The 13,715-nt window shown below is 36.3% G+C and overlaps 1 long non-coding RNA gene across 3 annotated transcripts in view; it reads right to left on the bottom strand.

Annotated features, from left to right (window-relative positions):
• The window catches only part of LOC122231427, a 174,678-nt gene that overhangs the window by 158,461 nt on the left and 2,502 nt on the right, over nucleotides 1–13,715 (bottom strand). For all 3 annotated transcript variants that reach the window (XR_006208667.1, XR_006208668.1, XR_006208669.1), the window contains exon 2: nucleotides 440–644. This is a non-coding gene — a long non-coding RNA (uncharacterized LOC122231427). The remainder of the gene's footprint in view (nucleotides 1–439; nucleotides 645–13,715) is intronic.

Below are 13,715 nucleotides of genomic sequence, written 5' to 3'. Positions count from 1 at the left end.
CCGCGTCAGGCTCTGGGCTGATGGCTCAGAGCCTGGAGCCTGTTTCTGATTCTGTGTCTCCCTCTCTCTCTGCCCCTCCCCCGTTCATGCTCTGTCTCTCTCTGTCCCAAAAATAAATAAATAAATAAAAAATTAAAAAAAAAAAAAAAAAAAAAAAAAAAAAAGACCTGAGCCAAAGCCGGATGCTTAACCGACTAAGCCACCCAGGCGCCCCAAGTCCATTTACTTTTTAAAAAATATATTTTTTTAGAATAGTTTTAAATTTACTTAGAAAAAAAGTGAAGATAGTAACAAAGAGTTCTCATATACCCCACAGCCAGTTTCCCCTATTATTAACATCTTATATTAGTATGGTACATTTGCCAGGCTTAATGAACCAATATTGATACATTATTATCAACTAAAATGTATACTTTATTCTGACTTCCTTAGTTTTTACCTAATATCTTTTCTTCTTTTCCAGGATCCCATCCAAGATATCATATTACAGTTAGTTGTAATGTCTCCATAGGCTTCTCTTGGCTTGACAGTTTCTAAGACTTTCCTTGTTCTTGATAACCACAATCAATTTTGAGGAGTACTGGTCAGGTACTGTGCATAATATCCTTCAACTGGGGTTTCTCTGATGTTTTCTTATGATTACACTGGAGAAGGGGAGAAAGAACACAAAGGTAAAGTGCTATTTTTATCACAGCATATCAAAGATACATACTATCAACATGACCTATCACTGTTGATATTAACCTTGCCTACCTGGCTGAGGTAGTGTTCATCAGGTTTCTCCAATGTAAAGTTACTCTTTTTCCCTCTTTCCATACTGTACTCTTTGGAAAAAAGTCACTATGCATAGCCCATACATAAATCGAGGGCAGTTATGCTCTGCCTCCTTGAAAGCAGAATATCTACATAAATTATTTGGAATTCTCCTGTGAGGAGATTCATCTATTTTCCCTCATTAATTTATTCAATCCTTTATTTACATCAGTGTGGATGAATATTTATTTTCTACTTTATGTTATAATCCAATGCTATTTAATTTATTTTTTGCTCAAATTGTTCCTGCTTTGATCATTGGGAATCTTTTCAGTTTGCTCTTGTGTCCCTTTGACCTAAGTTTACTCCAGTGTCCCTTTGACCTACCCCCATCATGGTGTTTTTATTGTGTACTTCCTTACTTTCTGGCACTGTATGATAACCCAGGCTCATCTTATATATTTCCTGCCCCACTCCTAAAATCAGCCATTTCTCCAAGGATCCCTTGGGGGTTTTTTGTTTGATTGGTTGGATGTTTTTGAGAATGGTCATGGAAATAAAGATCTAGGTGCACTCAGTGCACCTGGGTGGTTCAGTTGGTTAAGCATCCAACTCTTGGTTTCAGCTCAGGTCATGATCTCACACTTTTGTGGATTTGAGCCCTGCATCAGGCTCTGCACTAGCAGTGTGGAGCCTGCTTGGGATTATCTCTCTCTCCGTCTCTCTCTGACCCTCTCCAACCTGTGCTGTCCCTATCTCTCTCAAAATAAACTTAAAAAAAAAATCTAGATGTGCTCATTGCTGTTGGAATGTCATTTCTTCCAGGCCCTTTCCCAGATATCCAGGCAATAGGAGCCCCAGTACTCCTAATTTCATAGACCAATGATTCTTTTTTAAATTTGGGGGTCAAAATAGGGTTTTTAACTTTTTCATATTTTCAGACAAAAACATCTAAAATTTATACTTCTAACATTGCTATCATTTTACAAAAGATAGCAAAGGAGAAAGTTATAAAAATCAGAATAAAGAAGAGTCACTAAATAAGTCTAGTTTTATGAAAAACTGACTACATGAACCTTATTTTCCTCATTTTACCAGTGACAACTAACTCACTGATAAGTACCAATCAAAGGATTGGCCTTTACCAATCAACTAGAAGAAATAATTTTCTGAACTGTACTTAAGATAACCCTTTAGGATAATGCGGACATGCTGAGAGCAAGTAAACAAGTCCTATGATTGGGATCTAACTCCTTCTACCTTCCCAGTGGTCTCTCCTTCCACATTCCTTCCCCTACCACAGCCTGGGCCACTACATACACATACCATTACCATTAAGCAAAAAGAGAGCTCAGTATGTGGAAGGAGAGACAATTTACAATTCACAGTACTTTGAACCTAACTGTACTAAATGCTATAATTTCAGCACAGACTATGGGAACTCAGAGGAGAAACAACTTCTGATTTATCTGGAAAGGCTTCATGAAAGTTATGTTATTTAGGTTAGGCTCTTAAGGATCCATAAGATTTTTTATAAGAAATGATGGAAAAAAGTGACAACCTGAGCTTTACAGTCTTGCAAAGGCCCAGAGATATGAAAAAGGGAGCAATGTTCCCTAGGTAACCAGTTGTATATCGTGGCTACAGCATATGGTATCATGCCAATAGGGAAGAGATGGAAAAAAATGAAACTGGAGGGGGGTTATGCAAGGAGCCAATTCTGTGGTGTCTTAATTCCTAGGCTAAATACTCTCTGATTGGCACAGGAAAGCATCATTGGGTTATGATCATCACAGGGATATAATAAGATTTTGAGAACTCTAAAAAATGATGCTAGTGGTGGTGATGTAAAATACGGACTTAAGAAATTGTTAAACCAACTCTAGCTGATCACTGGACCCATCAAAGGAGATTTATAAAAGCTCAAAATCATGGGCCCCTAACCCAGCCCAAAAGAATCAAAATGTTTTTTCATGTTTAGGACCTAGAGAGATGTATTGAAGCAAACACATAAACAAAAGCAAAATAAATCCCAGAGAATCTGATCCAACTGATCCCAGGATCAGTGAATGGGAATTGCTGAACTACAGAAAAGAGGGATTAGAGACAGTAAGACAAAGAGTACCAGTACAAAATGATAAGGGCTTGGACTCTGGCAGTGCAGATAGGACAGAAAATGGATTCCAGAGAGATTTCTGAGACTAAAATCAGAAATAGTGGCTAAGTGATGAGATATGAAAGTAACTCAACAAGGACAGTGAAATTTTCAACTTGGGCAACTACATGAATGGTTCTTTCACTAGCCAAGTTAGGGTACAAAGAAAAATTAAGCATATTTGAGATAGAAGATAATGAGTTTGGCTTGAGTATGTGGTGTTTCTGGTATGGAAACAATATGTGAGTGGAAGTATCTATAAAGCAGGTAAATTTTTAGCTATGGGGGAAAGGTAGGACTAAAGATCAGGATTTTTAAGCCATTAACATGCAAGTGTCTTGGGAGGGAATAAGGAGAAATTAGTTTGGAAATAAAATCAAAGAAATATACCTAATAGTTGACAGTGAAAACTGTGGCAGGACAAACATTACTATGCAAACTTTACTTCTCTAATTGCCAGTCTAATTTTCCTCAAAATAAACCCCAAACCAGAAGGGTTTACTTTTCTGGAGAGAGTCTAAGTCAACCTATACAATCAAGGAATGAGAAGGAGGCAGGGATGGAAGAGGAATGAGGAAAAGAAAAAATTGCAGGGGGTTAGGTATCAAGAGAGAGTTAGGGGATTTATGGGAGGAGATGCCCCAGAGTACTTGGAGGCTGTGATGGAAGTCAATAGGATTGGAAGGAAATGTTTTACCAACTTTGCTGTGGCATATGTATGGTCATAGTTTTTGAGAAATGTAAAAATAAATAAAACAGTATTATTTTGAAGTGAATTTTGGTTGTTGTGCTGTGTTTCTTTCACTTCAGCACCACTCTAAGCCTGAATCATACAGACCTAAGCTTAATAAAGAATAAAGAATTCTTAGATTTGATAATACAGTAAGAAAGTACAGTTCCTGGAGTACTATTGTTACATTCAGAAAATACAGCCCCCAGAGAAGTGTCATTCAGGGTACATGAATTAAGGGACATAGAGTTTGAATGGTGGCATTAAATATTAACTGAATTGGAATGAACTCAATTTACTTTGTCTTACACATCCTCTGACCTCTCCTTGGTATTTCCTAGACCCTTGTTCAAGCTCTTTATCATTTTTCTTCTATACCACTGCACTGTTTCCAATCTCAGCAAACTCTCTGTCACACCTACAGTCCATCCTTTTCTCCTACATAAATGTATTTTCTCTGATACAGAGCTTATTATGTCATTCCTCCACACTTTGAGGACTCACCATTTTTTTTAATTTTTTTTTTAATGTTTATTTATTTTTGAGACAGAGAGAGACAGAGCATGAATGGGGGAGGGTCAGAGAGAGGGAGACACAGAATCTGAAACAGGCTCCAGGCTCTGAGCTGTCAGCACAGAGCCTGACGCGGGGCTCGAACTCACGGGGCCGTGAGATCATGACCTGAGCCGAAGTCGGCCGCTCAACCGACTGAGCCACCCAGGCGCCCCAAGGACTCACCATTTTTTTTCAGAAGGAAGCCCAAACACGTTACTATACTAAGTGGATATGGTGAGTTGGCGCCAATTCAGCATCCATTTTGAGTGTGTGCTTTCTTAAACTGTAGAGGATGAAAAATGAAAACTACTTTTCCCAGACTGTCTACAGCTGGACTTCTGGAATCCAACAAGTTCTACCAATTAATGCATATCCACATGAGTTAGAAGGCAGTAAGGAGAGACGAACTTTATGTTACTTCAGCTACTGCTACAGGCAAGCATGATCATGGAAATACTGGTTTTTTTCTGCAGCAAAGTTCCAGAATCTAGCCTAGCTTCTTGGGTGTTGAGAGGCAATTATAGTCATAGCAATGATCAGACTTTGTTTTAAGCACTTCTAATGGTTTCATAAGCACCTAATTCCCCATATTAAACTTTTTCTGTTTAAAATATTTGGAGAGGTTTCTGCTTCTCTTGAGGGAGCCCTGATTGATACAAATGCCATTAAACACATTTTACTATTTGGCCTCCAATCCTCATCTCAAATCTTATCTTAAGTCATTCTTACAAGGATATTTCACAGTATAACCACACAAGATCATTTGCCATTCCAGAATTTAATCTATCCTATACACTCTCATCTCTACAAATGCTATTCCTTCTATTCTCATTACCCTTGATTTTCTTCCTAATTGTATTAGTTATTTGTTGCTGTATAACAAATTACCCCAAAACTTACTAGGTTGTAACAATATTTATTATCTTGTGTTGCTGTGGGTCAGGAATGGGGTCCTCTGCTTCAGGGCTTTCACAGAGTTGCAATCAAAGTGTTGGCCAGGGTTGTATTCATCTCAAGGCTCTATTGGAAAGGTATCAATTCCAGGTTCATTCATACTATTGTTGGCAAGATTTAGTTCCTTGTTTGCTATTGGCCAAAGTTTGCCCTCAGTACCTTCCCATGTGAAACTATCCATTGGGGCAGCTCATAAAATGGCAATTTACTTCATTAGAGCAAGCAAGAGAAAAAGCCAAAGACAGAGGGTAATAGCAAGATGGAAATAATAATCTTTTAGACCAAATCTTGGATGTGACATCCCATTACTTTTGCTATTATTCTATTCATTATAAGCATCACTATGTCCAGACCACACTTAAGGGGAGGGAATTATGCAAGAGCATAAATACCAGAAGGCAGGGAGCCATTTTAGAAGGCTACCTCCTACATTAATGAATCCTTCTCATTCCTTCTATTTGCAATTTGTTTATATATCACTACCTTGTACTATTGTTAGTTGTATACAATATTTTATTTTTCCTTTTATCTTTAGCACTTGTGTAGTACATGCTAACCTAGCACATACTTAGTTGACTTTCAGTAAATGTTGTTGAATGAATGAATGCATATATTCTTTGGGATTTCACAAGTTCCAAGTCTTACCTTTATCCAGCTGTCTATACTAAGTGTTAAGATCATTCACTATAGGACCAAGTGTTCCTGTCCACCTAAATATTGTTCATTTTGATGTCCTACTTTTAGTATAGAATGCAGTTGTTAACAAACCAGAAGAATGAATAAAGACTATTGTGTTTGAACTTTACTCTCTGAGTTGGCTATTGACTCACCGCTATTGTGAGCAATCTCACAGTAATATTTATTTTAACAAGGAAACTGCAGTGTGTTTTGAACTGTGGTCAAGTCAAAGAAAGTTGAGGGCCCCTAGGAAACCATATAGCCAATAAATATTGACAAAAATTTGGTTCCTTGGTCTCTAGATTTTTACTTTAGTCTTTGAAGTCTAGGATGCTTTCTTGGCAATCTGGAATTCTGCCTAACAAATACTATCATTTTCTAGAAATTAGATTCCTTTTGAAACATTTCCAGAGTTTTAATTTTACTACTCCAACTGTGTTGTTGTTATTTTCTTTGGGTTTAGTCTTCAGCTAAGTTGAAGACATTCTTTGTGATCAAAAAAAAATAAAAATCAATTAAAAGTAAAATATCTATGAATAAAAAAAAGATCTGATAGAATACTCCATGTACAGATTCTTTTATCTATGAAGATAATAATTTCAGCAAAAGTCAATATTATAAATAATAATTGTAATAGCAAAGACTTAGATGCTACAAAACTGCATAAACTGCTGTATCATAGAGGTGCCTGGGTGGCTCAGTTGGTTAAGCATCCAAGTTCAGCTCAAGTCATGATCTCACAGTTCATGGGTTTGAGCTCCACATTGGGCTCCCTGCTGTCAGCGTGGAGCCCACTTTAGATCCTCTGTCTCCCTCTCTCTCTGCCCCTCCTGCACACATGTGGTCTCTGTTTCTCTCTCAAAAATAAATAAACATGAAAAAAAGTGCTGTATCATAGCAAAATATCTTAAAATCATATTATGTTTTCTCCATTAGTAGGTTTTTGAAAATAATCTATTAAAAAGCAGCAAGAGAAAAGAAGACAGTTACGTGCAAGGGGAAACCCCTATAAGGCTATCAGCAGATTTTTCAGCAGAAACTTTGAAGGTCAGAAGGGAGTGGCATGATATATTCCAAGTACTGAAAGGGGGAAATGTGCAGCCAAGAATACTCTATCCAGCAAAGCTATCATTCAAAATAGAAGGACAAATAAAGAGTTTCCTAGATAAACAAAAGCTAAAGGAGTTCATGACCACTAAGCCAGCCCTATAAGAAATTAATTAAAGAGGACTCTGAGTGCAAAGGAAAGACCATAAGTGAGAGTATGAAAAGTAAAAAACACAAAAGCAGTAAAAATAAGTATTTCTGTAAAAATCAGTCAAGGGATTTGTAAAATAAAAAGATGTAAAATATGAAACCATATACCTAAAATGTGGGAAAAATGGACAAAAGATAAGAATGGACCATTCACAACAAAATTGAAAATGGCTCTTAAATATAAGAAATAAGCTGACTACTACTCAAAATAAGAAACAATGAAAATTATCCTTGCTACACCACTTCTATCAGGTTGGCACAAATTCAAAAATGTGACAGAATATTCTTCTGATCCAGGTGCAGAGTAATGAGCACCCTCATATATTCCTGCTGAGAATTCTTCCCATAGAGAGAACTTAGGTAATACCTGGTTAAAACAAACAAAAAAAAAAAAGTGAAATTACTTACATAAAAGATCATTGACTGTTGAATTCTGTGGATAACAACAACCCAAATGTCCATCAAAAGGGGTCTGGTTAAAGAAATTATGATAAATCCATATGTTTGAATTCTATGTAGTTATCCAAAAATGAAGTAAATCTCTATTTTTTCATTACTCTAATATGAAATGATCTTCAGGATATATTATTAAGTGAAAAAAAAGGAGTTACAGAACACTATACATTGTGTAATAATGGGGTGGAAAACACAAACACGTTTCTACTTTTATTTATGTTTGTGTATGTATTTGCTTATATTTGCAAAAATCCTGGAAAAAACACAAAAATGTTTAAAAGTAGGAGTAAAGAGGTAACAGGGTAGAGGACTGGGAATGGGCATGACACTTCTCCAAATATGCCTTATTATATAGTTCCAACTTGGGAAATGTAGTAAAATTTTACATTTCAAAAGTAAAATTAAAAATAAATTTCTAAAAGTAAGAAAACAAACTGAGGAACTACTAGAAAAAGGAGAATTATTTCAAGGGACTAGAACACAGCTATTTTGACTCTGCGTCACTAGTGATACATAGTCTAAGGACAAATAGAACAGTAAGAACATGTAAAGTCATTCAGTAACCAGTCAGTATATTGGGATTTTTATTTTGTATCTATTTTCTATATTTTATAATATAAATAATTACTTAATTAGGTAATATGATTTTCAATGTAAGATTAAAGAGAGACAACTATTAAAATAGTGTTATATTTAAAGTCTTGTAATATTAAATTTAAATTAGGAATATCAGTACAAACTCTAAATTGTTATTTTCTTTTCAAACATATATATTCCCTAGCTCTGTCCTCCAAAAAGGACTAGAAATAATCATAATCCAATAGCTATGAATACATCTAGCAACCAGATTGTCGTCTCTAAAATACCATTCCCCATTGAAAGGATCCAGAACTCCTTGGAGGGATAGCTGGTTCCAGATCTGAAGCCGGAATTAAAGAAGATAAGCCAGGGAGAGACCAGGATGCAAGAAAGTTGTCTTGTCAAAAAGACAATATGAGGTGCTTACCATTGGCCAAAGATGGGACTAAACAACAAAAGAAATACTAAATGCAACTGATCAAGTATATAAAACCCATAAATTTGTAGTTATACTAAAAATGTTATATTCTACACGTTGGACATGATTGCAAGTAACTAGGTACCAACTCCTTAAAAGGAAAGAATTTGACATTTTTCTTGCCTTTCCTGTATGAACAGTATTTCAAGGTAGCCCCAGTTCATAAGAAAAAGGTTTTTTTTACAGAAACATACTAATAAATAATCATCATTTTTTAATCCGTAATAAAATGGATTCAGACTACCATCCTAATAGATAAAATCATTAGATAAACTATTGATGAAAACCCCAATGATCAGTCTAAAAGTGGACAAGCAGATATTGTGGACTTCCTGATGTAACATGAAGCACACAGCACCAACTATTTTCTTGCCAGAACAGTCTGATGGAGCCTGACTCTCTCTAAAGCCAAACTGTATTTATAGGAAATATGGAAAGAAAACAAAATAAATGACACTACAAGGAAGAAAACAGATAAATCCAGAATGTAGGAATAATCTACACAATTGACCCAACGTGGTAGTCTTTGTATGTCAATATAGCTAGACTTTTAGTCACTATTCAATCAAACACTAAACTAAGTGTTGCTGTGAAGGTATTTTATATAGTAATTAAGTCCATAATCAATTGACTTTAAGTAAAAGAGATTATCCTAGATAATCTTGAAGAGTCTGATTCAATCAGTTGAAACAATTTAAGAGCAGGAACTGAGGATGCCCAGAAGAAAGTCTACCTGGGCCTAGCAGTTTCAGCTCATGCCCATAAGTTCCACTCTGCCCATCCTGACAGTTTACCTTATGCATTTCTAACTTGTCTTACCAGCTCTCCCAACTGAGTAAGCCAATTCTTTGCAATAAATCTCTTAGTATATATCTCCTACTTGTTCTGTTTCTCTGGTTGAACCCCAATACACCCAGTTTCTGATATAATTTAATAGTACGAAGAAAGGAGGGGAGGAGTACTGCTCTCAATTAAAAGAAATTTCAAATATAACAATCAAAATGTAATGAGATGATCTTGTTTGGATCCCAATTCAAAACAAATTAGTACAAATTTACCATCTGTAAAGGACATATTTTAGATAATCTGGGAAATATAATCATGAACTGGCTGTTTCTAGTCCTTGTTTTCCATGTAGCAGAGTGATAAACTGACCTGGGATTGCTCTCTGGGAGTAAACTGTGTCATCTCACATTGGTCTGTCTTTGGTAACAAGGACCCAAAGGACCAAGTTGGATAGCTCCCAGGACTGGAGCAAGTATTCTCTATATTGTTCTTGAACTTTCTGACTTCATTTCCCCTGGCTTGATCATTCCTTGCATTGTACATGATAACGGGAAGATTTTAGTTTTGCATTTGCATAAGAAGAAACATGATTTCTTTGATCTGCAGTTATTAGGCCTAGTTAGCTTAGAAAACAACAACAACAACAACAACAACAACAACAAACAGACTTCCAGATGGAAAAGTTTAAAGAAGAGAGATGGCTGGTTGATAGTATTAAAACACTGATGTGAAAGGATGTGACAGCTAGGGAAGAGAATGTTAACTGTCTCCCAGCCAAAAAGGTTGTCATGGAAGCAGATTCCTTTGATTTCAGTAAGGTAGAAATTGTTTGAAGGAAAGGCAGATAATGGCAGAGGAGTTGTTGGCAGGAGAATGGAAATTCCCGAGGTCAAACTGACATAGCTAAGGCAGAGAGGAAGCTAGCATGAGGTGAGTGAAGAGGTATGCCAAAGGAAAGTGGGTCGTAAAGAACTGCAAAGATCAGTGATCATAGAACATAGCAATGAAGGATTGTGGGGAGAGTGTTGGGAGGTGGTTTGGAATGACATAACAATGGGGGTAGGTAGTATATTAGACTTTTCCCAAGATCCAGATAGATCTCTGGGGCAATGGGATTGTAAAATCACCCATTTAAAATGAGTTCTCAAACACTGGGGTCCATTTTGTTGATATGTTCTGACCTAATACTGAGCACCAGCACCTTTATGGCATAGACTTAATAATGTTTTAAGTTGGTTGGTCTGGCAGCAAGATACAAGATGGATTGAATAAATATGTTTCAGGATAAGTTGATTGGCTAGGATGTTGTTATACAAATTCATCTGTGAGACAAGGGACTTGTATTGAGATGATAGTATGGAATGGACAAGAATGGGTTAAGCCCAATAGTAGAAATATAACTCAGTAGCTAAAACTTGAGGTTCTAAAATCAGACAGTGGATTTGAATCCCTGCTCTACCATTTATGAATTATGTAACCGTGGGCAATTTATTTAACCTCTCCAGGACTGTTTACCCTTCTGTAAAATTGAGATGATATTGATATCTATCTTTAGGACTGTTGTGAGGCTTACATGAGATAATACATATAGAATACTTTTGGTACTTGGCAAACACTAAGAACTCAAAAAAAAAAAAGAATAAAAAAATAAAGCAAAGAGAAATTTTAAAGAAAATATAGGATACCATGACAGAATGCTTTAGGAGACAGAAAGAAATCTCTTCATATGATTTAACCTGGGAGACCAGAAGGAATACTGAAGCTACTTTGATAAGGAAATTGTTGAATTCAGGAGCCCATCACTGTAGTACATTCATCCCTCTGGGAGATGGTCTATGTAAATACGGAAATACAGGATTGGAACACTAATGAAAGATAACAATTGGCAATGTTGATTTGGAAATCATCTGAATATGGATGATAATTGAAGCTACAAGTGCCTGAGCTCCCCAAATGTTCAAAAATAAAAGCAGAAAACTGAGGGCAGAGCTTGAGAAGAAACAGCCAGAAAGGAGGGATCAATAAGACATAAAAACCTCAAAATGCATCATTCTAGAAGATGATGAAGCTTTAATCTTAATTATAGGTGGCCAGTTGTTCCTCTGTATTCTACACTAATATAATTAAAAGCAGTAATGTACTGTGAGGAAAAGCACTAGACTGGTGGTCAGCATATCTGGATTCTAACACAGTTTAGTTAACTTGCTCTGTGGTCCTTAGGTGAAGGACCTTGTCATCTTTGGATCTCAGTTTCCTCACCTATAAATGAAGAATGTTGGACCAAATGATTTATTAGTTCTTTTAACTTCATAATTTTATGGATTAATATAGGAAGTTAAAAGTTTTTACAATCCAAAACCACTCAGAGCCTTCCTCATATATTCCCACAGTCCTATCACAGATGTTTAGTGACCTAACAAAAAGCAGGAGGCATTGGACATATTTTCTTACAAAAAAGTTTTAAAAGTCTCTCAAATTTTCCTGGTCTTCACTACAGGACTGTGTTTACTACAATTTCATTGAAGCCTCTGTATTTGGATGGGCAAATACCTATCTAAACTATGAAAATCTGAATACGCATTACAAATTATAAGATTCATTACAAAAGGATCAATTCTTCTCCTCCTCCTTTCCCTCCTCCTCCCCCTGCCCCTTTAGAGAGAGAGCATGAGAGCTGGAAGAGGGGCAGAAGGAGAGACAGAATCCTAAGCTGAGCGCAGCTTAGGTCCATGCTGAGCGCAGAGCCTCACACAGGATTTGATCACCATGACCCTGGGATCATGACCTGAGCGGAAATTAAGAGTTGGTTGCTCAACTGACTGAGCCACCCAGGCACACCCCACTCTTCTTCTTATAAAAGGGTTAACTTAGTAGTTTCTCTTTCCTTAACTCTTGCTATTTATACTTGTGGTTTCCTACAAACATTTTCCTGCACCTTTTTTTATATAAGAAAAATAAAGGTTTCCTTTGCCTGCTACAAAATAACTTCATAACTCCTATTTCAGAATTTCTAATCTCTTCTATTACAGCTTTTAAGATAATCTTTATTAATGTCTTATGGTTTTATATTTTAATCATTACACTTGTGGAAAGTTAAGAAAAACGCTGTAGTGCTTAAAAGAAATTATCTAGAGATGTCAATATTAATTTTAAAATATTTTAATCTTGTAGTCTCTCCTATAGTTGCAATCTTCACTACACTCTCTCTGAAGTATAAAAAAGGACTACTTCAATTTTATAAATTGAAAGCAATTTGCACTGATTTTCTGACTCCCAGGCTCAGATTAGGCTGTAATATAAAGCCTTCTAAAATTTAAATAGATATGTTTTCCATCCCAACTTTATTGAGGCAAAATTTGCATATAGTAAACTGCACATGATAAAAGTAGACAATTTGAGAACTTCTGACCAAGTATACTTCTGTGAAACCATCACTACAATCAAGAAAAATAACATGTCTATCACTACAAAAAGTTTTCTCCTTTGTGATACCACCTTCCCACCAATCTCCAGTCCCCATTTTTCATCATCTTCATCCCACTGATCGCAACCACTGATCTTTTTATCACTATAGTTTGGATTTTCTAGAATTCTATATCAAAGGAATCATACAGTATGTGTTCCTTTTTTGGTCTGGCTTCTTTCACTCAGAATAATTATTCTGAGATTCATTCATGTTGTTGAGTCTATCAATTGTCCATTCCTTCTCATTGTCAAGCAGTATTCCATTGTGTGAATATACCACAATTTGTTTTCCTTTCACCTGCTGGTGGTCATTTGGGTTGTTTCTAGTTTGGGCCTATCACAAATAATGCTGCAATGAATATTCATAGTCTTAGTGGGTAAATACCTAGGAATGCAATGGGAATCATATGGTAGGTATATGTTTAGCTTTTTAAGAAATGGCCAAATTGTTTTCCAAATTAGTTGTATCATTTTATATTCCCAAAATGCACTATATGAAAATTCCAATTGTTCCATATCCTTGCCAATAATTTGTATGATCAGTCTTTTTAATTTTAGCCATTCTGTGACTAGGGTATGCAGTGATACCTCATTGTACTTCTAATTTGCATTTCCCTAATGTCTAATGATGTTAAGCATCTTCTCATATATTTATTTTGTCATCAATATAACTTCTTTGGTGAAGTGTCTATCTAAATTTGTTGCCCAGGGGCGCCTGGGTGGCTCAGTTGGTTAAGCATCCGACTTTGGCTCAGGTCATGGTCTTGCAGTTTGTGGGTTCAGGCCCCACGTGAGGCTCTGTGCTGACAGCTCAGGGCATGGAGCCTGCTTCAGATTCTGTCTCCCTCTCTCTCTGCTCATCCCATGCT

The sequence above is a fragment of the Panthera tigris genome, chromosome D1 (genome assembly GCF_018350195.1).
Source record: "Panthera tigris isolate Pti1 chromosome D1, P.tigris_Pti1_mat1.1, whole genome shotgun sequence".
Lineage (NCBI taxonomy): Eukaryota > Metazoa > Chordata > Mammalia > Carnivora > Felidae > Panthera > Panthera tigris.
The sequence above is the reverse complement of the archived record's forward strand: the minus strand, read 5'-3'. Positions and strand labels throughout refer to the sequence as shown.